Source organism: Geotrypetes seraphini, chromosome 10 (assembly GCF_902459505.1).
Source record: "Geotrypetes seraphini chromosome 10, aGeoSer1.1, whole genome shotgun sequence".
NCBI lineage: Eukaryota > Metazoa > Chordata > Amphibia > Gymnophiona > Dermophiidae > Geotrypetes > Geotrypetes seraphini.
Window position 1 is genome coordinate 118,751,788 of NC_047093.1, and position 25,776 is coordinate 118,777,563.

Genomic DNA, 25,776 nt, shown 5'->3' on the forward strand with positions numbered 1-25,776 from the left:
GGACACCTGGAATGCACTTCCGTAAGCTGTGATAGGACAGAGTACATTAAAGGGATTCAAAGAGGGATTGGACAAATTCCTGAGGATACGGGGATTGAGGGATATAGATAGAGGTAGAGATAGGTTCATAAAGGGAATTGATGGAAGAATAATGAGGATTGGAAGGTTTTAGTCAAAGGATCACTTACAGGTGATGGACCTGATGGGTCGCTGCGGGAGCGGACTGCTGGGCGTGATGGACCCCTGGTCTGACCCAGCGGAGGCAATTTCTTATGTTCTTATGTTTTGTTTTTTTTAAATTGTGTAATGAAGCAGGCAAACAGACACCAGGACCACACTGTTATTCAGAGAAGGTCCACCTCGTCTACCACAGTGTACTCTGCTGATCAATGCTTTTTTATTGCTTCCTTAGATTCTGTGCTTGATCCAGGATTTCTTGAATTATGTCACTGCAATCTGCTCCAGAAGTCTTTCTCTGTGAATGTCTGAGATGGACTTCTGGAGCAGGTACTACCAGCAGCTACCTTGAGACTGGGAATCTAAATGGAAGATGATGTTTAACTTGAACAAGTGCAAAGTGATGCATGTGAGCAAGAGGAATCTGAACTATAGCTATGTGATGCTGTTTTCTGTGTTGGAAGTCACTGCCCAGGAATAGGATCTAGGTATTGAAGGGACACGTATCATGAACCTTGATAATTTTCCTTAGGCATTTGTTGTTTAAAGTTGTAAGAAAACCAGGCCCTGTTTGTCTTTCCTTCTTTGACATGAATGTTTAAACAGAGTTGTTGTGAAGTGAATTCAGTTGTTTTGTTAAGCCGTATTTACAGACAGATTTAGATTAGAAGCTCTGCTGGTTAAGGCTTTTTCTTACCTTTTGGACTTCAATCTCCAGATAGGAAAAATGCTGATGTGTTTGAAGTTTCATGTGACCTGTGTCCATATATGGTTTGTGTTTACGTCACATGCTGACAAACCTGATTCATATAAAAGATGTGAAACTCATAATAAAATTTGGACATGTTTTGGAAGATGATTTCTGGTCTTTAAGATGTGTCCCCAGGTACCTGACTTCCAAATGACAGAGACAGAGAAAGTATGGGGCAGGAATTGGGACCAAATCCTTTTCAGTTGGGGGCATGTCCGCGATGGGCAGATGATATCACCAATATTTTGTGAGTATTTCTGAATTTTTTCTGTTCTTTAATAATCACTAGGTAGTGGTGACCTGTACCCACCCCTTATTTTAAGTTCAAGCTTTGGGTTCTATTATGGAGTTTTTTTGGGAAAAATCTCGGGGTACTTTCGGTAAGCGCCCCTCGTAAATATAAGCAGCTGCCATTCTTTCGGGAAGAATGAAATTATTTATAGAACCCCCCTGCCCACTCTGTCATTTGTAAGGTTAAAACTTTTATAGAGTATAAGATTTTATTGTCTCTTATTACTGTACCTCGCTTATAAGGTAAGATAAGCGAATATTTTTGCATTGTTATATTGGTTTTGTAATGAGTCATAAAGGCACTTAGGATACTCCTAGACAAATGAGATTTGTACAGCTGTGTGTGTGTATGACATTTTTCCTTCAGCTCCCATCTTTCTGTGTCACCAATGTTTAATACTGAGGTAGGACATGCTGTTATGTGGAATGAATTGAAAGCGCTGTTTGAATCAGTCTAAGATCTTTCCCTTGTAGTTTGTACACAAGCACTATTTCTTGTCTTCCTTTTGATCCTGACTAATTTTGTGCGTTTCTTCTACGGCTGCTTCCTTTGTGTTCTGTGCTGGATCATAAACAAAAAGAAACAAGAAAAAGAAAAAATTCCGTTTTAAAGGTTTTCTTTCTTGTGCAGAGCAAAGCTAATCTGTTCTTTGCTTTCATTATCAGGATCCGTGCATGAATGTTTTTGTCCCTTCCCCCAGACTTCTCTGTTTGGGCTTCCACTGACCCCCTATAGTGCTTCTTTGAAGTTACTCATTCTTGGTTTTATCAAGCAGTAAGGTGAGATTCCACTGCTTGTCTCTTGACTTTTCTCGGCATTATCAAAACCACCATCTCTTCTTATAATACGCCCATCGCTCTTGTTGTCAAAGCTGATGGCATTCCTCATTTTGTCCTAGATTTTAGGGCTGTTAGTGTTTTGGTAATTCTCATTGCACTTATGTTTCTTCCACCATTCCACCGGCATCCAATGATTTTTTCTGTCATTGTCCTAAAGAATATTTTATTTTAGTCCCTGTTGGTGAGGCTTTTCAGCTCTTTTTTTGCCTTCACCTTTAAGCAACAGTATACCTAGTGTGGAATGTCCTTCGGGCTATTCTACAAGTCATGCACTGCCCCTCATGGTCCTATTCTCATTTTGTACAACTTTTTGTGTTCCATAATTCAGGAGACCTGTCAGGCTGATAGTTTGCACCTTTTATAATGGTTGTCTGTGTGTGGTCACAAGGTGTCATGAAATAAACTGCACTGGTGTACATCTGAAGTGAAATACCTGGGTTTTGTCCTGTCTCATGGTCAGAGGAAAATCTGCACTTTCTGCATTGCTGCTATTCTGGGTCGGCCCCGCCCAGCTACCAAGAAAGACATGCTTACTTTTCTTGCTATGATTGGTCACTGCCGCCAATGGATCTCTGCTTGTTCCTTCTATGACCAGATTTTGAGACAGACCCTGGTTTCTGAAATGACTGCTCTTATCAGATGGACTTATGAAATGTTGGACATTTAAGATGTGCTTTGGTTTCTAGCTCAAGTTTGGGTTTTCCTGCTTATGCCCACATGTTTTATCTCTTTGTTTGGGACTATTGTAACACCATGAAGGGAGAACATGGCGGTAAGTTACGCTCTGTTGCCTTTTTTTATAGTCACTCCTGTTCAAAAAAGCCCTGGCTGCTTGTGCTATGGTGGTAGAGATGGTTACTTCTCTGACCCTAGGTCACCCCATTACCCTTCATATTTTTCACGATGTACAAGCCCTTCTTTTAAATGGGCTTTTGGGTCTCACGGGTGAACAGGATTCTCTTCCTCTCTTTTTTCACAGCTTCCTCTGAATTTGATGCCTGGCGTTTGGCAGGTGCCCAAAGCCGCCCTTTTGGATGGACTTTGGTGCAAAGAGGGGAAACCCTGGATACCAGCTGCTAGCTCCCCCTTATTCATTGCCCAATATCATGGTATTGGTTATCGTAGTGCTCGCTCGACATTTTTACTTCTTGCTAGTGATATTTTCATTCTTGACCTTTTGCTCTTTGATACAGATATATATAGCTCAATAATTACAACTGGCACGGTTGTGAATTGAAAATAAATTGGAAAATACAATTCCTTTCTATTGTTTTAGCTGAAATTAGGATGTTGCTAATTTAAAATGTTTTTTCCGGATTTATACATAGCCATCCCAGATCCGTTTTGGCACAGATATTTCTAATGTTTTCCATGGGTCCTCTTTATCACTGCAGAGATAGAGACACTCCAAAGAGACATTAGCTTTATGCCTTTTTCCAAATATGAGATGGTTATGATATACATTATTTGTAGTTTTGGTTTTTTTATATCAATGTGTTTATTTGCAGAGTTAAATTCAGCCCTGCACACTTGACAGATGGAGTAATAGCTCCACGCTTAAAACTTTATGTTTTGTCTGTGTCATGTCTACTTGTTTTAGTTTAGTGGGTACCCCAGGATACATAATATTGGCCATTTCTAGAGCTCTTTTTCCATTTCTTACTAGCCTAACTGCGCAATGTTCTTTTACTTATAGCTTTTATATTCTGAATATAGTTTAGTTAGGGGTTATAAAAAAAAGTTTTACTTTATACAGCGTTTATTTCGTGGTGTTCCCTACATATGATCCATTCAGTATACATTTCTGAATACATTCAGTACATCAGTATGGTCTCTCTGAGGTGCATAATAGTTATATGCAGCACGCAAAAACATATCTTTTTGGCTTGTTCAATTAAGAACCTTAAGTAACTGAGTATTGTCTCTCTTTTGCCATAGCTATGCTAAGTAAATGAATTGGTATTGTTACATGTTGCCACATTCAGTACAGGCAACATGGTTTCTCTTGTTTTCTATCTCTTATTTGGATCACATTGGAGTACAGCTGCTGAATGATATTTGGAATGCTTTCCAAGCATCTCTTTTCAAGTATCTCTTTCTGTATGCACAGACATCTGGCTGCTCTCCCTTTGAGATTCTCACGGGATGACCTTTCCCCGCCCCATGGGTAGATTTTCCCTTGATACAGGAGGAATACGTCCAAAAGCTAATTGAAATATTAGGGCTTGTTCAAAGAAACGTGTCTTGCACTTCTCCTTTCTCTCCACAGATTCCTACCCATTTTTTCCAGCCTGGTGATTGTCCAGAAGCTTTCCAAGGATCGGAAGCAGACGGATTTCCCCTTTGGCCTTCCCACTACTGTGATCGCTGTGACCAGGCCCGCTACACTCACTGAGGAGTTTCCTGTTTGGATCCACACAAGTCGCTTGAAGAGGGTTAACCTAAAACCCCAGAAGCAAGTCTTCCCTGCGCAGATTTCACCTCCTCCAGTGGAACAACATGATGATCTCATTGCAGCATTCTACCAACTTTATCATTCTCTTACTGGCAACGCTGCTGCTAGTTTTTCTCCCTGTATGGATCATTTCTAACTGGGTCTACAGGGATGATGTGTTCTGGGTCCATGACACTTTCTGCCCATACCCATCTGTAAATGACACTCCTGCTGTAAACAGCACCCCCGACACCTCTTTGCGAACACGACGTCAAGCTGGACTACTCCCTTGCAAAGGCTGTCCTTCAATTGGAATCCAGAAAAGACTGATAGTATGCTACCCTTTGGTATAATTCCAGCAGTGTGCAAGTTGCCACCTTCTCCTTTGACATTGTGGACTGTTCATCAATTGATATCCCAAGGCTGTGCCATTGGTCCTCAGAGATTCCTAAAACTAAGGACATATATATATATATATATATGTTACTGGCTCATGTTGGGGGATAAGTGTGCATTTTGGGGAGCGGTAGGGTGGAATATTGATACTGACTGGGTTTATAAACTAGAAAATACCCTGAAAAACAGTGGACCAAAATGGTAAATCACTGCTTACTTGTATGACCCTTCATAAAGTTGGACACTGTTATAGGAAAAGTGTTCCTGCACAAATTATTAAGCTTTCTCTTACTATTGACAACCCTAGACCTACTGATGAAGGTATGTACATTATGGACATGTGGTTTAAGGGTGGGTCTAGCTATCCGACCCATCAGTTTTCTTATGGGATCTATCTACCTCCACTCATCTTCTCCCACCATTTTGTGGGGGCCCCAAAAAATACTAACCCACTGGCCCCTACATTCAATAAACTTACTGACATGATGGCTATTGCCAATCCCACTTTTGAAGATATTGTGGCTGTTGAGGTAGGGTTTTCAGAACGTAACCTTTGGTTAGAATGGATGAAATTCACTGCTGATCAACATAATAAGAGTAATTGTTACATATGTGCTCAAGCTAGACCCCATCTAGGAACCGTACATCTGGACCTCCCTCCTGGTATCCAACCATGCTTTTTTGGGTTATTTACCTATCCCCTTTGTGCACTGCAGTGTTCTAAATACCCTTTGTTGCCAGGACAGCAAAAGCTTGATATTGCCGTTACCATCTATAAGAGCAATTACACATATCATGTTTCTAATCTGACACAGGGTAGTTTTGTAGGTAATTTACCCACAGGTTATTGTTCTGTCTTGGCTCATAGGTATGCCCCATTGTTGCTGCATCAGATTTGATATTTACTGGCTTTATGGAGACTTTTGGCTCCCTGTTAAGCTACCCAGCCAGTGGATAGGCCAGTGCACTTTAGTTAAGGTTACTATGCTTCTGCATATTCTTTCTGAAAGGCATCCTTCCTATTCACATGGTTTTTCCTTTTATTTGTCTTGATATAAATCTGATCACATGTATACATAGATGCTATAGGGGTCCCAAGAGGGGTCCCAGATGAATTTAAGGCCCGAGCTCAGGTTAAGGCTGGGTTTGAGTTCCTTATTCCCTTTATTACTATTAATAAGAATGTTGATCAGATTAGTTAAAATTATTATAATCAGCAACGCTTTGTGAACTATTCTAGGGACGCCTTGCAAGGTATTACTGATCAATTAGGCTCCACTTCTCAGATGGTTCTCAAAATCATATGGCCCTAGCTAGGATTCTAGCTGAAAAATTATCCTTAGTATTTTATGCTGTTGTACTTTTCTTTCTGACAATATAGGTCTTTCTATGGACATTCAGAAATTAGCAGACCTCTTTGCTGAGCTCAAATGTAACTCTGATTTATCTAATTCTTAGGATCAGCACTTTAGTTGAATGCAGGGTTGGGTAAAAGACCTTTTTATTGTTATAATCTCTTATTATTTGCACTCTTGTCTTGACTGCTCATGTACTGTGTTATTCGTATTACAGCTCCTAAAAAACCCCTCCTTGAGAGACATATCTAGAGTATCACTCCCTTCCAGCTCATGCTGTGTATTTATGATGTCATTTTCATGACGTAAGAGGGGATTTGAAGGGACACGTATCATGAATCTTGATAATTTTCCTTAGGCATTTGTTGTTTAAAGTTGTAAGAAAACCAGGCCCTGTTTGTCTTTCCTTCTTTGACATGAATGTTTAAACAGAGTTGTTGTGAAGTGAATTCAGTTGTTTTGTTAAGCCGTATTTACAGACAGATTTAGATTAGAAGCTCTGCTGGTTAAGGCTTTTTCTTACCTTTTGGACTTCAATCTCCAGATAGGAAAAATGCTGATGTGTTTGAAGTTTCATGTGACCTGTGTCCATATATGGTTTGTGTTTACGTCACATGCTGACAAACCTGATTCATATAAAAGATGTGAAACTCATAATAAAATTTGGACATGTTTTGGAAGATGATTTCTGGTCTTTAAGATGTGTCCCCAGGTACCTGACTTCCAAATGACAGAGACAGAGAAAGTATGGGGCAGGAATTGGGACCAAATCCTTTTCAGGTATCATTGTTGAGGATATGTTGAAACCCTCAAGTTTAGGAATGTTAGAAATTATCAGGAAAGGAATGGAAAACAAAGATGGATATTTTATAATACCCTTGTATTGCTCTAAGGTATGGCCACACCTTGAATATTGTGTGCACTTCTGGTCACTGCTGCACAGGGGGAGGGGAGAAAGGAAATAGGAAAAATTGGGGTGGAAGAGGGAAGTGAGATTTTTTTTTCTCTTTTCATGTACAACAGCGACCCAGTCTTATTTTTGGGGAAACATAGTAGTAATAGTGGTACTTTACTGTGAAAATACAACTCAAGCCAATCCTGTATGTAGTTAAAGACAATACAGAGGTCTGTCGGGTGAACTAAGGAAGCACCCTTTAGTCTAGAACTGGCCCTACCCACATTTGGCCAACTCGGAATGGAAGAACCCTTCTGTGGCAGTGACCCCTCTGGTCTAGAAGGAGAGCCTGTACCCCTCCCACTTGAGAATGAAAGAGCCAGTGTGAGAAGAAACCATTTTTTATTTTGTTCATCACAAAAAGAGATTACAGTTCTGCTGGGGGTAAAACTGTCTAGCTGTCAGATTCATCTAGGGTCACTTCTGCCGCCTTCAGCCTCTTCAGATTGGTCAGGTGGTCTCCCAACCTCTTGATAAGCTCAATTCCCTGCCAAGAAGAGAATGATGTGGACATGGTTCAATCAATGATCTGAAACAAGGTCAAAACAGAGAATTTTGTTTCTGCAGATTTGCACTTCAGTGTTGAATTTTAGTAATCCAGCTGAAGACGAATCGACAATTGAACCAAAAGAGCAAAATGGCCTTTGAGAAAATAGCACCTTACCAACTTAAGTTTAAAATGAATGTTTTTCTACAATTTGTTTATTTGGGGGTTCTAATGTTAAAGAAGAACAGTAGACTCCCACTTAACCAGTACTTAAGCAACCCTCACCCAAACGGCAAAAAAAATTACCAATAAAAAAATTGTCATTCCTGAAGCAGCAGCAGCAGCAGCTGTCCTCAGCTTCAACCTCCCCCCCCAGTCCTGAAGCAGTGGTCCGGAGCTGTGAACCCCCCTCCCCCTAGCCCTCCTCCAGTCCTGAAGCAGCAACATCCTGAGCTGTGGACCTCCCTCAAGCCCCAAAGAAGCAACAGCAGGGGTCCTATGTCATGAAACCCCCCTCCCTCCCTCCTTCAAGCCCCAAAGCAGCAGCAATGGTCCTGTGTCACGACCCCCCCTCCCCTCCCTCCCTCAAGCCCCAAGGTAGCAACAGCAGGGGTCCTATGTCATGAAACCCCCCTCCCTCACTCCCTCCCTCCCTCAAGCCCCAAAGCAGCAGCAGTGGTCCTGTGTCATGAGCCCCCTCTCTCTCCTCCCCTCTCTCCCTTCCTTCCTCCAGCTGTGTATATTGTGTATATATGAAAAATGAATGGAAAAAAATTGCATTATAATTAGTAAAGGGGATGGGATCTGGGGAAGAGCTTGGGTGGGCCTAGGGAGGTCGGTGGTTGGGGTACTCAGCTGATATTTGTTAGACTTAGGGGGTACTTAGCTTGAAGTAGTTGAGAAACACTTCTATAGGCAATCAACTGGTGCCAGTGCCTCTCCTTCTCTCCAGCCCTCTTCCCTGCTGGCGCCTCAGGGCCCATCTGGAGGGCCTCTGCACAGGCGTGGACATCGACATGATGATGTCACGCATAAGCGTGATGTAAACACGGCAACATCCGCACACTTCTGGGTGCCTCAAACCTTTAGTGTGCTCGGGCTCGAGAAAATTTGAGAGACACTGCTCTAGGGCAGGGGTGGGCAACTCCGTTTCTTGAGGGCCGGAATCCATTCGGGTTTTCAGGATTTCCCCGATGAATATGCATTGAAAGCAGTGCATGCAAATAGGTCTCATGCATAATCATTGAGGAAATCATGAAAAACCGATTGGATTCAGGCCCTCGAGGACCGGAGTTGCTCATGTCTGCTCTAGGGCAGTGGTTCCCAACCCTGTCCTGGAGGACCACTAGGCCAATTGGGTTTTCAGGCTAGCCCTAATGAATATGTATGAGAGAGATTTGCATATAATGGAAGAGATAGGCATGCAAATCTGCTGCATGCATATTCATTAGGGCTAGCCTGAAAACCCGATTGGCCTAGTGGTCCACCAGGACAGGGTTGGGAACCACTGCTCTAGGGGATCCTTTTACTAAATGTAATGTCGAGAAGCATTATTGGTTATTTTATCTTCTAGTGCAGGGGTAGGGAACTCCGGTCCTCGAGAGCCGTATTCCAGTCGGGTTTTCAGGATTTCCCCAATGAATATGCATTGAAAGCAGTGCATGCAAATAGATCTCATGCATATTCATTGGGGAAATCCTGAAAACCCGACTGGAATATGGCTCTCGAGGCCCGGAGTTCCCTACCCCTGCTCTAGTGCATGTTAAAAAGGCTTACTGTGGCATCCGGCAGTAAATTTGCCTGTTAATGTGCATACACCGTGAGCTAAAAAATATTTCTTTTTTTTTTCTCTAAAGAAACGTGTTTGTGGGTGGAGACAGAGCATGACAGCACTAATGTGCCAATGGTGAAATTAGTGGGTGGTCATTAATTTGGAAAATGGGAAAATCTGCCATTTTCCAGTTGGTGGCGTAAGTGACCTTAGCACATGAGAAAGATGCCAGGTGGCGCAATAGAAGAAACTAGCCACAGAGAGGGGGACTCACTAGGTTGTTCAACAATAGGAAGGGGAGGAAAGGGGGAGTGGAGAGAGGGAGGGAAGAGGCACTGGGAAGAGGTGGCCAATCATCAACGTTTGGGGAGGGCCAGAGACAGAATGGCAGGCTTCCCCTTGGCGTGGTCAATTTTTGGGCACCAGGAAGGAAGCAAGAACGCAGCTGAGAGGAGGGAGGTGACCAGCAGAGGGGAGGCCATGATGAGATAACCGAAAGGTGTTGCACCTGCTGGAGAACATAGTAACATAGTAACATAGTAACATAGTAGATGACGGTAGATAAAGACCCGAATGATCCATCCGTCTGCCCAACCTGATTCAATTTAATTTTTAAATTTTTCTTCTTAGTTATTTCTGGGCAAGAATCCAAAGCTTTACCCGGTACTGTGCTTGGATTCCAACTGCCAAAATCTCTGTTAAGACTTACTCCAGCCCATCTACACCCTCCCAGGAATTGAAGCCCTCCCCAGCTCATCCTCCACCAAACGGCCATATACAGACACAGACCGTGCAAGTCTGCCCAGTACTGGCCTTAGTTCAATATTTAATATTATTTTCTGATTCTAGATCCTCTGTGTTCATCCCATGCTTCTTTGAACTCAGTCACAGCTTTACTCTCCACCACTTCTCTGGGGAGCGCATTCCAGGCATCCACTATCCTCTCCGTAAAGTAGAATTGCCTAACATTGCTCTTGAATCTACCACCCCTCAACCTCAAATTATGTCCTCTGGTTTTACCATTTTCCTTTCTCTGGAAAAGATTTTGTTCTACGTTAATACCCTTCAAGTATTTGAATGTCTGAATTATATCTCCCCTGTCTTTCCTTTCCTCTAGGGTATACATATTCAGGGCTTCCAGTCTCTCCTCATACGTCTTCTGGTGCAAGCCTCGTATCATTTTCGTCGCCCTCCTCTAGTCCCGCCTCAAGTCTTCTTACGTCCCTCGCCAGATACGGTCTCCAAAACTCAATTTGCATTGGTGTTATGCTACTTTGCTTACCGATTCTGTTCCTCCCCGGCGCAGCTCAACAGCGTATCCCCACTCGTGGCAATCAATCCCGGTCAGGGCTGATCCAGGCCATGGTGAAAATGTGGCACGTTCAGTGGTACAGAGGATAGACAGAAGCTTTTGGTGGCTCCATGGGTAAGCAACTATTGTGCTACATCAGGTAACAGAGTTTCCTGGTACTGAGGGTAGGCGGCGGCAGTGCTAAGCAGAGGTAGTGGGGTTTCCTGAGGGTGTGTACCGTTATAGGGCACATATCCTATAGCAAGTGCTTGCCTACCACATGCAGTGGGGGATTTCAAAGCAAAAATAAAGATACAGATAATCAAGTGGGGATGTCACCTTTCCCAGTGGCAGCAAATGAAGCCGAGAGGCAATCGATTAAGTAACACAGCAGGCAGGCCTGGAGGTGTCATTTTCCCGGTGTTAATATTAAGAGCAGTTTTGCTGGCAGCCATTTTAGGCCTGAGGCACAAGTAGTCGTGCATCAGCCATTTTAAATGCCTTTAGCCAGTTCATGTGGGGTTCTCACGCTGTGTGATGGCTCCACATGGTTAGGCTTGCAATTAATGACAGCGATGGTTACATACTGGCATCTATTTGCAATTTGATAAGTAACACCATTTATTTGGCATTCTTCAACCTTATCGTACACATTCTTTAATACAGTGATTTAATCCGGCCAGCAGAAGTATGATTTAAAAAAAAAGTAGGGGTGGGTTTAGTTACTGGTTGGGCAAAATGATTGGTAGGATATATTCATATAGATAATAAATGCAAAGGGACTGGTAACATAAGGTGGTTGATCTGTGGTTGGAGGAAATGGAGGCAGATAGTTCCTTTAGCCCAAATCTCAGGTTTCCATCGGGGGGATAGGACACGGACATCTCAGAAAAGTCAGACACAGAGCGCACTTCTCTTCCCTAGTAATAAAACTTGAGGACAGTTTAATAATGGCCAATGTACGTGGAACCCATGTAGGTTTCGCCACGTTTGCTCCCACTGTGGAGCCCCTCATGCAACAATGCAATGCAGGTCATTCAACGACTGTCAAGCACAACCTGAAAATCACCCCCATATGCTTGAACTTTCTGGCCCCAACACCAATTAACTTAGTGGCAATGCTGCCTTGGTTAGCACGATACCCTAAGCGTGATCAGGAGGAACAACTGCAGAGGGGTTTCTGGCATGATTTTCGGATTCCTGTTAGTGGGCCAATTTGTAAGAACTCCCATATTCCACCTAACTCATGACACATTTTACAGTGGCAAGGGATAAAGTGAATAATGAATGTGTGCTAGGAAGAGTTGCCAGCTTTTTTACGACTTGCCTTGTTGAAGACTTTGTAATTTCCTCACTAGGTGTGGTCCCAAAGAGAGAATCAGAATCAATTGATTCATAATTTGTCCTACCCCAAAGAATATTCCATAAATGATGCTATTGACCATCAATTGTGCATAGTCAAGTATGCATCCATTGATCAGGTGGTTGATATAATCAGACAGGCAGGCAAAAGCTGACATTGAGTCGGCCTTTAGATTACTGCCAGTTCATCCAGGATCATTTTGCCTGCTTGGCTTCATGTTGAATGATGTATTTCACTATGACAAGTGCTTGCCCATGGGATGCTTTATATCCTGTTGGTGCTTCAAGCAATTCAGCTCTTTCATACACGGGGGTAGAACAGGTGGCAAGGTTCTTGTTTGTTATCCATTACTTTGATGATTTCCTATTCATTGGCAAGAGCTTTAGAGAATGTGCCCACGCATTGGGATCCTTTTAACGAGTGGTCAAGAGACTCGGAATACCCTTTGTACCTGAGAAAACTGTAGGCCCCATTCACTGCTTGACCTTCTTGGATATTGAGTTGGATCCTGCAAGACAGGTATTTAGGCTACCCATTGGATAAACTAGCTAGGTTCCACGCAGAAATGCAGAAGTTTGGACAGGCAAGGAAAGCTACACTGAAACAGTTTCAGTCCCTTTTGGGCCTTTTGCTCTTTGCGGTGTGTATTATCCATACGAGCAGGATCTTTTCATTACGGCTAGCCCTAGCAACTGCCGGTGGAAAAAGAGGTCCCCACTTTATTAGGATGACACTGCCTTTGTAAGCTGAGAGGTTGTATGTTTACCCTTTTACTAAGGCAATTATCATGGGCCAGTGTGTTAACCATAACAAAGTCCTTTAAATATCTGTGGGCTTCGGTGCTGTTGCCACACGGAACTCGTTAATGCTGGTTAGTAAAAAGAGGCCTCAATGAAAGTTAAATGGTGGGGCTGAGAAATATTAGGATAGTGCATCAAAACAGAAGACAGAAAGAGTAGTAATTAGGAACTGACCAACAAGGAGGAAAGAGATGCTCTGGCTTTATGATTTAGCTTGACTTTAAAGCAGGGGTGTCCAACCTTTTTGCTTCCCTGGGCCGCATTGGCTGAAAAAAATGTTTCTGGGGCAGTGCAAACGCTGCAGCAAGACAGAGGAGGGAGCCGGCAAGACGGTAAACACCTGGGGGCAGCAGAGGAAAACACTGCATCGCCCTTGATGGGGGCCGCACACAATACTTCACGGGGCCACATGCGGTCCTCGGGCCACAGGTTGGACACCCCTGCTTTAAAGAAATGACTAGTAAAAACACCAAACATATGCTATAGCTAATTACGTTTGATCCCAGGTGATATTAAACGGATGCTATTATTTGTAAGTTGAAAGAATATCTTTGCATAGGCATAGTATGCACAGAATTATATCTTTATGATTAATTCCTCACTTTCACACTCCCATGGAAGATAAAATGAGGCCCAGTCTTAACTGTATGACAGCACATGGTCAACCTGTTTTTCAGGGAGAAATCGAACCTTATATATTAACTAGTGTTTTAGCCCGTTACATTAACGGGTGCTAGAGTAGATGTCTGTCTGTCTTTTTTAAAAAAAAATTTGTCTCTCTCTCCTTGGACGCTGTCATTCTTTCTGTCTGTGTCTTTCCCTGGCCCCCTGTCTATCTAACTTTATTTCTAACTCTATCCTCTTCCCTCAATCCTGCATGTGGCCTTTTTTCTTTCTCCTCCCCACTTCCTTCCAACATCTGCTCCCCCTGTCCTCCACACTTCCATTCAGTGTGTCTCCCTCTCTCTACCCCTTCCATCTACTGTTCACCCTCTGTCTTGCCCCTCTCTTCTCTTTCCATCCAGTGTCCGCCCTCTCTCTCTCTCTCTGTTTCATATGGCCTCTCTCCATCTCCTCCTTCCTTTTCCCTTGGTCTGGCATACCTTCCTCCTTCTCTCCAAGCCATTCAGTCCCCCCTCTGCTCCCTTTCCTCATTTAACTACTTCATTGGGCAGCAGCAGCATTCACAATTCATTGCTGTTGCTGGCTTCAGGTCTTCCTCTCTGGCCGGTCCTGACTTCATGAAAACAGGAAATAGGCAGGACCGGCCAGAGAGGAAGGCCTGAAGCCAGCAACAGCAGCAAATTGTAAACGCTGCTGCTGCCTGAAGCACCCGAGGCAGACGCTTCTCTCCCCTCCCAGCCCAACCCCCGCTGACTCTGCGACCCTCTCAGCAAGATGACTTTAATACCAAACCTCCCTCCAGCATTGGCAAGCCGCAGCACGCTAAACAGGCTGCTTCGCGGCAGAGGGACTCAACTGCAGGAGAAAGCCTGAAGCAGCCTGTTTAGCGTGCTGCGGCTGCCAACGCTGGAGGGAGGTTTGCGCCGGTATGTGCAGAAGCGGTATGTCCCTCCCCCTCCAGTACGTGTGCAGCACATTGCGCGGCGCATCCTCCCACGATCCTGGTTCGGCCACTGCGCTCCAGTGTGGGCTCTAACCGCCCATCCGCTCTCCTGCCTGCCACGGACCTACGAATCACGGAAGCACGCAGGCAGGAGTGCGCATGCGCGGCTAGCGTTTTATTATATAGGATGCAAACAAAGGCTTTCTTAGGCTTGATAGTTTTTCTGTTTCTTGATTTACTACCTACTTCCCCGTAGGCATGGTTTTCAGATTTTTATTTTGCAAGGCTGAGATCTTTTGGAAGTAAATCATTCTAGCCATTGGTTCTGTGGTAGATGGCAAAGGATAATAATAACACTACATACAACTCCCTTCTACTCAAAAACACACTCCAAAGAAAAAGAGGGTAAAGTGGAAATGAGTGACAGAATCCCTCCTAGTGCAAAGGCTTCAAAAACCGATGTGAAGGAATATAAAGGAAAAAGTGTCAGAGCTCCCCCCCCCCCCACATACACCTACTTGAGTGAAACAAGTGTGGGAAAAATCTCCAGGAGTAAATCTCGTCATAGGCATAAAAATCCTTTCACATTGTGAGAAGTTACAAGCTTTAAGCAATGCAGAGAAAGCACAGATTTAATCCTTGAGCACTCTCAGTTGCATACTAGCTTCACTCAAATAATCATGAAGAAAAAGCATGTATACTTATCCCATGCAACGGTAGGTATGTGAGCAAGTGTCACATCGACGCGGTGCTCAGTGTTTCACCAGAAACGGCTGCTTCAGGATGTGCTGGCTCCTGTGAACACTGCAAAAGCCCAGCTCAAAGACTGTGACAGCAAGAAAATAAAAAAAACCTCCAATAAAAACAAACATCTTTCTTGCTGCTGGCATACCCAACCACTTGAAACTCCTCTGCTCCTATGTGGCCTCCCAAACATGGCCGCGGCAAACCTCACCAGATCACCAAACCTGACATCAGCGAGAACTAGCCAATGGCAGTGAAAGTCAAATAAGCCCTGCCTTGAAACAGAAACGGGGAGGGAATATGAAAATGCACTACATATGGGTAGAAAAACTGTCCCCCTTAAAATTATCACATTTGATTCCAATCCATCCGAACATTAACGCCTATGGGTTCTTCACTGTTGAGAGTATGGATCCAAAATAATAATATGTTTCTTTGATGAGTAAAAGAATCTTCAAAAGCTGGATCCTCCTTCAGCAGATCCCAATGACGTCTTACCACTTCCACAATCTTCCTAGTAATAAGTGCAAATTGTAAAACACACGTAAGGGTTTGCTTATCTTGTTCCCATTGATTTTGAACAAAGGATAGTAGTTAAACAGATGCTTTCAAAGAAATGGATTCTAGACAGGTAGATGAGAGGGATAAAGCAAAATGGAAAAGAATGAAGGTTAGACAAAGTCACCATCAAAAAGATATAAAAAGGATGAAATCAGTCCAGAGAAAGGCTACTAAAATGGTGCATGGTCTTAGTGATAAGATGTATAAGCACAGATTTAAAGATCTCAATAGGTCTACTTTGGAGGAAAGGCAATAACAAGGAGATATGTTGGAGATGTTTAAATACCTAAATAAAAGTGCATTAGTCAAGTCTCTTTCACCTAAAAGGAAGCTCTGGAATGAGAGGGCATAGGATGCAGTTAAGAGGTGATAGGCTCAGGAGTAATCTAAGGAAATACAGAAAGGGTGGTAGATGCATAGAACAGTCATTCCTGGAAGATGTGGTAGAGACAGAGACTGTATCTGAATTCAAGAATGCCTGGGATAGGCCTGTGGGATCTCTTACAGAGAGGAAGAGATAATGGTTACTGTGGATGGGCAGACTGGATGGTCCATTTGGCTTTTATTTGCCATCATATTTCTATATGGAGAGAGATGACAACCAAGCAAATAACTCACAATCACTTTTCATCTAGACACCATCAGTGAAACATCAACTTGGTGTTTCTACATGATTTACAGCAGCTCTAAATACCACAGTTTAAAATGTGCTACTATATGCATTATCATGTATTATAAAATTGTATGTTCCTCAGCTTTATACACAGGGATATCTAGGCACAGCCAGTACACCCAAAGATAAGTCAAAACCTTTCCAAAATGACAGCTTGCCATGGATGCCATTTACTTATGTAAATATTGATATTTTCATCTGTAAATTAGGAATAATACTTCTAAAATAATCATCCTTCTGTATTTTTCAACCAGTGTTCCATAAGCATCCTTAACCGGTTCTATACAATTTGACAATATATTACAATAGTGTGCATTTATCCAAAATAGTTGAATGCATGATGGATTCTCCTTTGATAAAATAACAACAGCCTATTTTAATTCAATTGACATGAGTGATTTATAAAGTAGCAAATTTGTGAGGCAATCAAATGGAGTCAATGTTTGCTTTTCATGTTAGTTATGGAGGTTGAGTGTCCACTTATTTTCAGCACTGCTGTCCTCAGAATAGCAGTGCTGAATATATGCAATGATGATTATCATATGCTGCTCTAGCAAGGAGCAGATCAATATACTTTGTGATTACCCTAAAATACATACAAAGTATAACATGGGCTCTTGTGTCTTCATATCAAAAATCAAGACGAGGCTTTGGGAATCATCCTTAATTCAAAAAATGCAGAGCAACTTTTGTTTCTGGCTCTAAGAGTTGCTAAAACAACCAGGATCTCCCAAGACTAGAGGTATTGCTTTTCTAATTTTTCTGGAAATTGGGTCTGCCTATGGTGGGAACATACTTTTGACATACGATTTAACTGGATGCAGATCATTTCAGCAATAAGTGGAATATAAATCTTGTCTTTGGTTCTTTAGCATACTCTATGATGTATTGTGTTTCATTCTGGAATGTGAGTTGTAGGTTCTAGATTGAGACATTGAATATAAAGATTCTGCATTGGTTGCTACGGTTGTTTACTACTGAGTTATTCTCAACTGAGACGCTGTTAGGAGTTTGGAGATGGCATACGTCTTGAGATCAGTGGTTAACTCTGTGCGTTTGTTGCATTCTAGAGTAAGTTAATATCTTCTGATGTATTTTATGGGAGCCTTACTCTTCACATTAGCAAGTGCTTTGCAGAGGTTTCAATGCTTTTGATAAAGTTAAGTCCCAGGTCTGGAGCTACTCTGAAGTGGCTGTTTCTCGTATCCATTTGAAACTAACTTATACGCAAGTCACCACAAAGCTGTTGATAGCTTGAAAACAATGATAATGTGAATATTTTGATAAAAGAGCTGTAGATTCTACACTGAGGAACTGACAACTATAGTTTGTTGCCTTTAACTCCAGTAATTTGTTCTTTAAGAAATTATAAAGTAAAATATCTATCCTAATATCTGTGCTTGCTTTTCCAATAAAACTTGCAATTCTTTGAGATTTATATTATCTCAAATTTGTGTAAATCTTGATAAAAAAATTGTTTTTTGTTGATGTCATGTTTGAAGCACTTGTGGTCCATTTTGTAAGGAGTTTCTGTTATTACAACATTCACCTAGAAAATAATATCTTTGATTTTTATTTTAAAAATATGTATGTCAACCTGTAACCGTTCGAGCTTCTTAGGGAGAATAGAATAGAAAATTAATTAATTACTTATGTAAGTTTTAGGGACAGTTTGAAAGTGCTGAGCCTCAGGGTATCTGAGATGCAGAGCCAGTTATGCATACCTCTGCATAGACATGCATTGGCTTCTTGCTTCTTTGGTTTTGGAAGAGGGTATTCTTTAAGGGAATAGTTTTAGAAATCTTTTTTCCACTCATAAAGCCTGTTTTAGACACACTGAAAAGCAAGATCCCCAGCTCTGCCCATCCTTGAGGTTCGAGCTCCATCTGCGGAGATGATGCGGTATATAAATCCAAGATTTAGTTTAGTTTAGTTTAGTTTAGGTTCCAACTTAATGCCATTTGATTTCCATCTCTTTTGAAAGTGAAGTGACATCTTTATGGGCATTTTATTCAGCTTAAAATTACTGTTAGCAACCGAAGAGACAAGATATACAGTAGTGATGGCTTTCAAAATCTTGCTCTTCGTTGACAGAAATGTGTGGCAAATGCTAACATCTATATAGAAAAGTAAATATATGTAATAAAAGAGTATGTTTCAAATATTATTTTGGGGTTTTATTTTTAATTTATTACAATATCTTCATTTAAACAAATGTTATGGAGATAGAACCATTACTTTTCATTTAACCTGTGTAAAAATAATCATGTGGTCAATATTTAAGGTGATTTAAACAGTTCCTGGCCAGTTAAATGGCTTGTAGGTGGCTAACTGAGCATATTCAACAGCACTTAACTGGATAATGCCCCTGAAAATGCAAATTTAGCAGCCACCTGACTCTTTTTCTTCTTTCCAGCTGTCTACTATCCTCAATAGTAGTGCAGGAGGAGTCCAGAAGGAGGTCCAGCAGGAGATCACCAACAATTCTGCAGACCAGGAAGAGATCAAAAACACCTCTGTAGAACAATCACAGAATGGTGTGGCTGAAGGATCAAGCCAGTCACTTACCATCCGAGAGGTAAAATCTTGGTGTAAACTGCTCATTAAACCATGTTAAAATGTTTTTCAGTGTCACACCTCTCCCTCCATCACTATGTCCAACATTCTTTCCCCTTGCATCCCCTTCAATCTGTCCCTCTGTTCCCTGTTCCCTTTCCACCACCATATCCAACATTTCTCCCTCTCATCCTTCTCTTCCCCATGTATCTCTACTTCACTCTGCTCTCTCTCTCTCTATGCCCAATTTTCCTCTTTCTTCCTTTCCCCATGTGCACCATCTTTCCCTTTCACTTACACACTCAGCCCCAACAATTCTCCCTTTCTATCCCCTCCCTTGTGTCCCAAGGTCATGCCTCCTCCCTTCCTTCTGTGTCCTGAATTTTTCCCCCTCCCTGCATTCCAACCTTTGTCCCAAATCCATGTTCCTCTCATGTTCCAATGTGCTCCTCCTCCCCCCTCTATTCTCCCTTTGTCCCATGTTATCCCTTCTCTCCCTTAATTGATCAGAGCCATCCAGCTGGGCATGCACCCCTCTGCCGAAACCAGATCAGTTTCAGGAACAGGAAGATATGACAGAGATGTTTAAATACCCATGTGGAATAAATGCGCATGAGTCAAGTCTCTTTCATCTGAAAGGAAGCTCTGGAATGAGAGGGCATAGGATAAAGTTAAGAGGTGATAGGCACAGGAGTAATCTAAGGAAATACAGAAAGGGTGGTAGATGCATAGAACAGTCATCTCCTTGAAGATGTGGTAGAGACAGAGACTGTATCTGAATTCAAGAATGCCTGGGATAGGCCCATGGGATCTCTTACAGAGAGAAAGAGATAATGGTTACTGTGGATGGGCAGACTGGATGGTCCATTTGGCCTTTATTTGCCATCAAGTTTCTATATGGACAGAGATGCAACCAAGCAAATAACTCACAATCACTTTTCATCTAGACACCATCAGTGAAACATCAACTTGGTGTTTCTACGTGATTTACAGCAGCTCTAAATACCACAATTTAAAATGTGCTACTATATGCATTATCATGTATTATAAAATGGTATGTTCCTCAGCAATATGGCTGCTTTATACACAGGGATATCTAGACACAGCCAGTACACCCAAAGTTAAGTCAAAACCTTTCCAAAATGACAGCTTGCCATGGATGCCATTTACTTATGTAAATATTGATATTTTCATCTGTAAATCAGGAATAATACTTCTAAAATAATCATCCTTCTGTATTTTTCAACCAGTGTTCCATAAGCATCCTTAACCGGTTCTATACAATTTGACAATATATTACAATAGTGTGCATTTATCCAAAATAGTTGAATGCATGATGGATTCTCCTTTGATAAAATAACAACTGCCTATTTTAATTCAATTGACATGAGTTATTTATAAAGTAGCAAATTTGTGAGGCAATCAAATGGAGTCAATGTTTGCTTTTCATGTTAGTTATGGAGGTTGAGTGTCCACTTATTTTCAGCACTGCTGTCCTCAGAATAGCAGTGCTGAATATATGCAATGATGATTATCATATGCTGCTCTAGCAAGGAGCAGATCAATATACTTTGTGATTACCCTAAAATAAATACAAAGTATAACATGGGCTCTTGTGTCTTCATATCAAAAATCAAGACGAGGCTTTGGGAATCATCCTTAATTCAAAAAATACAGAGCAACTTTTGTTTCTGGCTCTAAGAGTTGCTAAAACAACCAAGATCTCCCAAGACTAGAGTTATTGCTTTTCTAATTTTTCTGGAAATTGGGTCTGCCTATGGTGGGAACATACTTTTGACATACGATTTAACTGGATGCAGATCATTTCAGCAATAAGTGGAATATAAATCTTGTCTTTGGTTCTTTAGCATACTCTATGATGTATTGTTCATTCTGGAATGTGAGTTGTAGGTTCTAGATTGAGACATTGAATATAAAGATTCTGCATTGGTTGCTACGGTTGTTTACTACTGAGTTATTCTCAACTGAGACGCTGTTAGGAGTTTGGAGATGACATACGTCTTGAGATCAGTGGTTAACTCTGTGCGTTTGTTGCATTCTAGAGTAAGTTAATATCTTCTGATGTATTTTATGGGAGCCTTACTCTTCACATTAGCAAGTGCTTTGCAGAGGTTTCAATGCTTTTGATAAAGTTAAGTCCCAGGTCTGGAGCTACTCTGAAGTGGCTGTTTCTCGTATCCATTTGAAACTAACTTATACGCAAGTCACCACAAAGCTGTTGATAGCTTGAAAACAATGATAACATGAATATTTTGATAAAAGAGCTGTAGATTCTACACTGAGGAACTGACAACTATAGTTTGTTGCCTTTAACTCCAGTAATTTGTTCTTTAAGAAATTATAAAGTAAAATATCTATCCTAATATCTGTGCTTGCTTTTCCAATAAAACTTGCAATTCTTTGAGATTTATATTATCTCAAATTTGTGTAAATCTTGATAAAAAAATTGTTTTAGCCATGCTGATGTCATGTTTGAAGCACTTGTGGTCCATTTTGTAAGGAGTTTCTGTTATTACAACATTCACCTAGAAAATAATATCTTTGATTTTTATTTTAAAAATATGTATGTCAACCTGTAACCGTTCGAGCTTCTTAGGGAGAATAGGATAAAAAATGAATTAATTACTTATGTAAGTTTTAGGGACAGTTTGAAAGTGCTGAGCCTCAGGGTATCTGAGATGCAGAGCCAGTTATGCATACCTCTGCATAGACATGCATTGGCTTCTTGCTTCTTTGGTTTTGGAAGAAGGTATTCTTTAAGGGAATAGTTTTAGAAACCTTTTATCCACTCATAAAGCCTGTTTTAGACACACTGAAAAGCAAGATCCCCAGCTCTGCCCATCCTTAAGGTTCCAACTTAATGCCATACGATTTCCATCTCTTTTGAAAGTGAAGTGACATCTTTATGGGCATTTTATTCAGCTTGAAATTACTGTTAGCAACTGAAGAGACAAGATATACAGTAGTGATGGCTTCCAAAATCTTGCTCTTCGTTGACAGAAATGTGTGGCAAATGCTAACAACTATATAGAAAAGTAAATATATGTAATAAAAGAGTATGTTTCAAATATTATTTTGGGATTTTATTTTTAATTTATTACAATATTTTCATTTAAACAAATGTTATGGAGATAGAACCATTACTTTTCATTTAACCTGTGTAAAAATAATCATGTGGTCGATATTTAAGGTGATTTAAACAATTCCTGGCCAGGAAGGATTACACTAAATTGAATTATACTTTTTGGTGGAATTCAATTTGTCATATATATAAAATGGAAAAAGTATTGGCATTACAACAAGGTTATATTAACAAATTTAATAAAATATGGAGACCATTGACAATTTATTCCACTGATCAGATATAATAACACATGTATAGAACATATAGAAGGGGTAGGGAGGGAAAATTATTGTAATATTAATATGATATAAATTCTGAAAAAGGGTTTATTTAATTCACATTGTAAGAAAATTTAATGATAATTTCAAGTGTTTTTTTGTATAATTGAATGTATTACATGTATTTCACTTGATGTAAGAATTTAAAAAAAAGAATAAAAAATATTTATACAAAAAAAAAAAATAATAAAAAATAAATGACTTGTAGGTGGTTAAGTGAGTATATTCAACAGCACTTAACTGGATAGTGCCCCTGAAAATGCCAAGTTAGCAGGCACCTGACTATTTTTCTTCTTTCCAGCTGTCTACTATCCTCAATAGTAGTGCAGGAGGAGTCCAGAAGGAGGTCCAGCAGGAGACCACCAACAATTCTGCAGACCAGGAAAAGATCAAAAACACCTCCATGGACCAATCACAGCATGGTGTGGCTGAAGGATCAAGCCAGTCACTTACCATCCGAGAGGTAAAATCTTGGTGTACACTTTGCTTATTAAACCATATTAAAATGTTTTTCAGTGCCACATCTCTCTCTGCATCACGATGTCCAATATTCCTCCCCTTTGCATCCCCTTCAATCTGTTCAACGCATTTTGTAGATGAGACCATTAAGGACCTGGTTATTATAGATAGTTCAGTGCATTTCTTGGAATCAGCTGCTAAAGCACATTTTCTCATTTGAATATTTTTCTTCTTTCCAGCTGTCTACTATCCTCAATAGTAGTGCAGGAGGAGTCCAGGAGGAGGTCCAGCAGGAGGTCACCAACAATTCTGCAGACCAGGAAGAGATCAAAAACACCTCCGTGGACCAATCACAGCATGGTGTGGCTGAAGGATCAAGCCAGTCACTTACCATCCGAGAGGTAAAATCTTGGTGTACACTTTGCTTATTAAACCATATTATAATGTTTTTCAATGCCACATCTCTCTCTCCATCACGATGTCCAATATTCCTCCCCTTTGCATCCCCTTCAATCTGTTCAAAGCATTTTGTAGATGAGACCATTAAGGACCTGGTTATTATAGATAGTTCAGTGCATTTCTTGGAATCAGCTGTTAAAGTACATTTTCTCATTTGAATATTTTTCTTCTTTCCAGCTGTCTACTATCCTCAATAGTAGTGCAGGAGGAGTCCAGGAGGAGGTCCAGCAGGAGATCACCAACAATTCTGCAGACCAGGAAGAGATCAAAAACACCTCCGTGGACCAATCACAGCATTATGTGGCTGAAGGATCAAGCCAGTCACTTACCATCCGAAAGGTTAAATCTTGGTGTAAACTTTTCTCATTAAACCATGTTAAAATGTTTTTCAGTGAGGAGTAGGGCAGCGGTATAGCCAGACATGACATTTAGGAAGGGGAGGAGCTTAGAGTTAACATTGATGGATACTAGGTATATATCCCCCTCCCCCAATTCCATATCTGGTACTAAAACTTTTGTCTGCAAATTTGGGTGTCTGCCCAATTTGAATGCACAATTAAATAACAAGCCAATTAGCATGAAAATTAACCAATGAGAGCTCTGCAGGTCTGACATACTATACAAACTTCACCCTAGGAATACAGCAGCATTTAGAGAGAATAGAGAGAATATCTAGATAGGATTCCTTTTCCACCTATAATGACATAAATCAGCAGCAACACATATTGAGTGTGTTTACCATCTCCATTTTTTAGAGATATAGTGGTGGGAGGTGGGTTTCAGAAACTCACTGCCACATTTTTGAACAAAACTATTGCTCCTCTGATCATTATGCTACACAAACCCATTGGGCAGACAGGGCTACCAGAGTCTGTGTTTATCAGAAGCAGAAAAGAGCTGATGTAAGGTGATTTTTCATTGCCGTTAGAATCAAATATACCATGATTTATTAATTGGCCCCATCTTATTCTTGGGCAGTGTCTTCATTTTAAAGATGTGTTCAGTGACTTCTCATTCCATATGCGTCAGCAAGATCGCTTAGGTCTAATGCGCAACATCTGTTGTCCTTTCCATCTTTACGGCATATCAACACAAGACGTTCAACAATCTTTTCTGTTACTGCACCCCAAATTTGGAATCTAACACCACTCTATCCAAGGGAAGAAACATCCTTAGACCGTTTTAAATCAAAACTAAAATCCTTTCTATTTAAGGACGCTTTTGATTTATAACTGTTTTTTTTTTTTTTTTTTTTAATATCTTTATTCGTTTTTACATTATGCAAACAAGTGTACAATAATTCAAGTCATACTATACATTCTTCACTTGAAACTCTACATTCATTTTATACCATAAACTATCTCCCCTCCCTCCCTTTCCATATATTACCCCTCATAATGTCATAAAACCCACCCATCCCTCCTCCCCCCTACATATATTTAATGGGGATAAATATAATTATTTATTTATTATAATACTCAATTAATGGTCTCCACACCTCTTTAAATTTCTTATAATAACCTCTCTTGATTGCCAATGTTTTTTCCATTTCATACACCTGACAAACCGAACTCCACCAGAAACAATAATTCAATCCTCTATAGTCTTTCCAGTTATGTGTTATATGTTGGATGGCAACTCCTGTTAAAATCATTAACAGTTTGTTATTATTCGATGAAATTTGACTTTTGGCCCTCATAGACATTCCAAACAAAACTGTGTCATATGATAGGGCCACAGGATTCTCTAACATACAATTTATTTGACCCCAGATCAATTTCCAAAAATTATTAATAAAAGGACAATAAAATAATAAATGATCTAGAGTTCCAGCCTCAAGATGACAATGCCAACATCTATTAGACTTAGAGCAATCCAATTTTTGTAAGCGAACAGGGGTCCAGAGTGCTCTATGCAACAGGAAAAACCATGTTTGCCTCATAGACGCAGACATTGTACATCTTATCCTCCAAGACCAAATACGTGGCCATTGAGATGCATTAATTTGATGCAATTAATCTCAATGCTCCAAATATCTCTAAGTACAGTCCTTGGTTTTTTATTTAAATATCCAGATAATGTTTTATACCACTGTGCGGCCTGGTGACCCATAAAATCTGCCTGGAAGCATAAGAATTCTAGAGTAAAATGAGTATTTAAAGACTTCCATTCAGGGAACCCTGCCTGAATAGCCTGCTTCAATTGCAACCACTTATAACTTTGTTTTTTATTAAGTCCAAATTTATGTTGCAATTGTGAAAACTCCAGCAGCTTACCATCATTAATAACATCATCTAAAGTACGTATTCCTGCTTCAATCCAATCCTTCCAGACAATCATAAAACCGCCTATTTGTATCTTGGAGTTCAGCCATATATTTTGACAAGTAGATTTTTGAATAGTAATAGGAGTTAAGTTGTTTA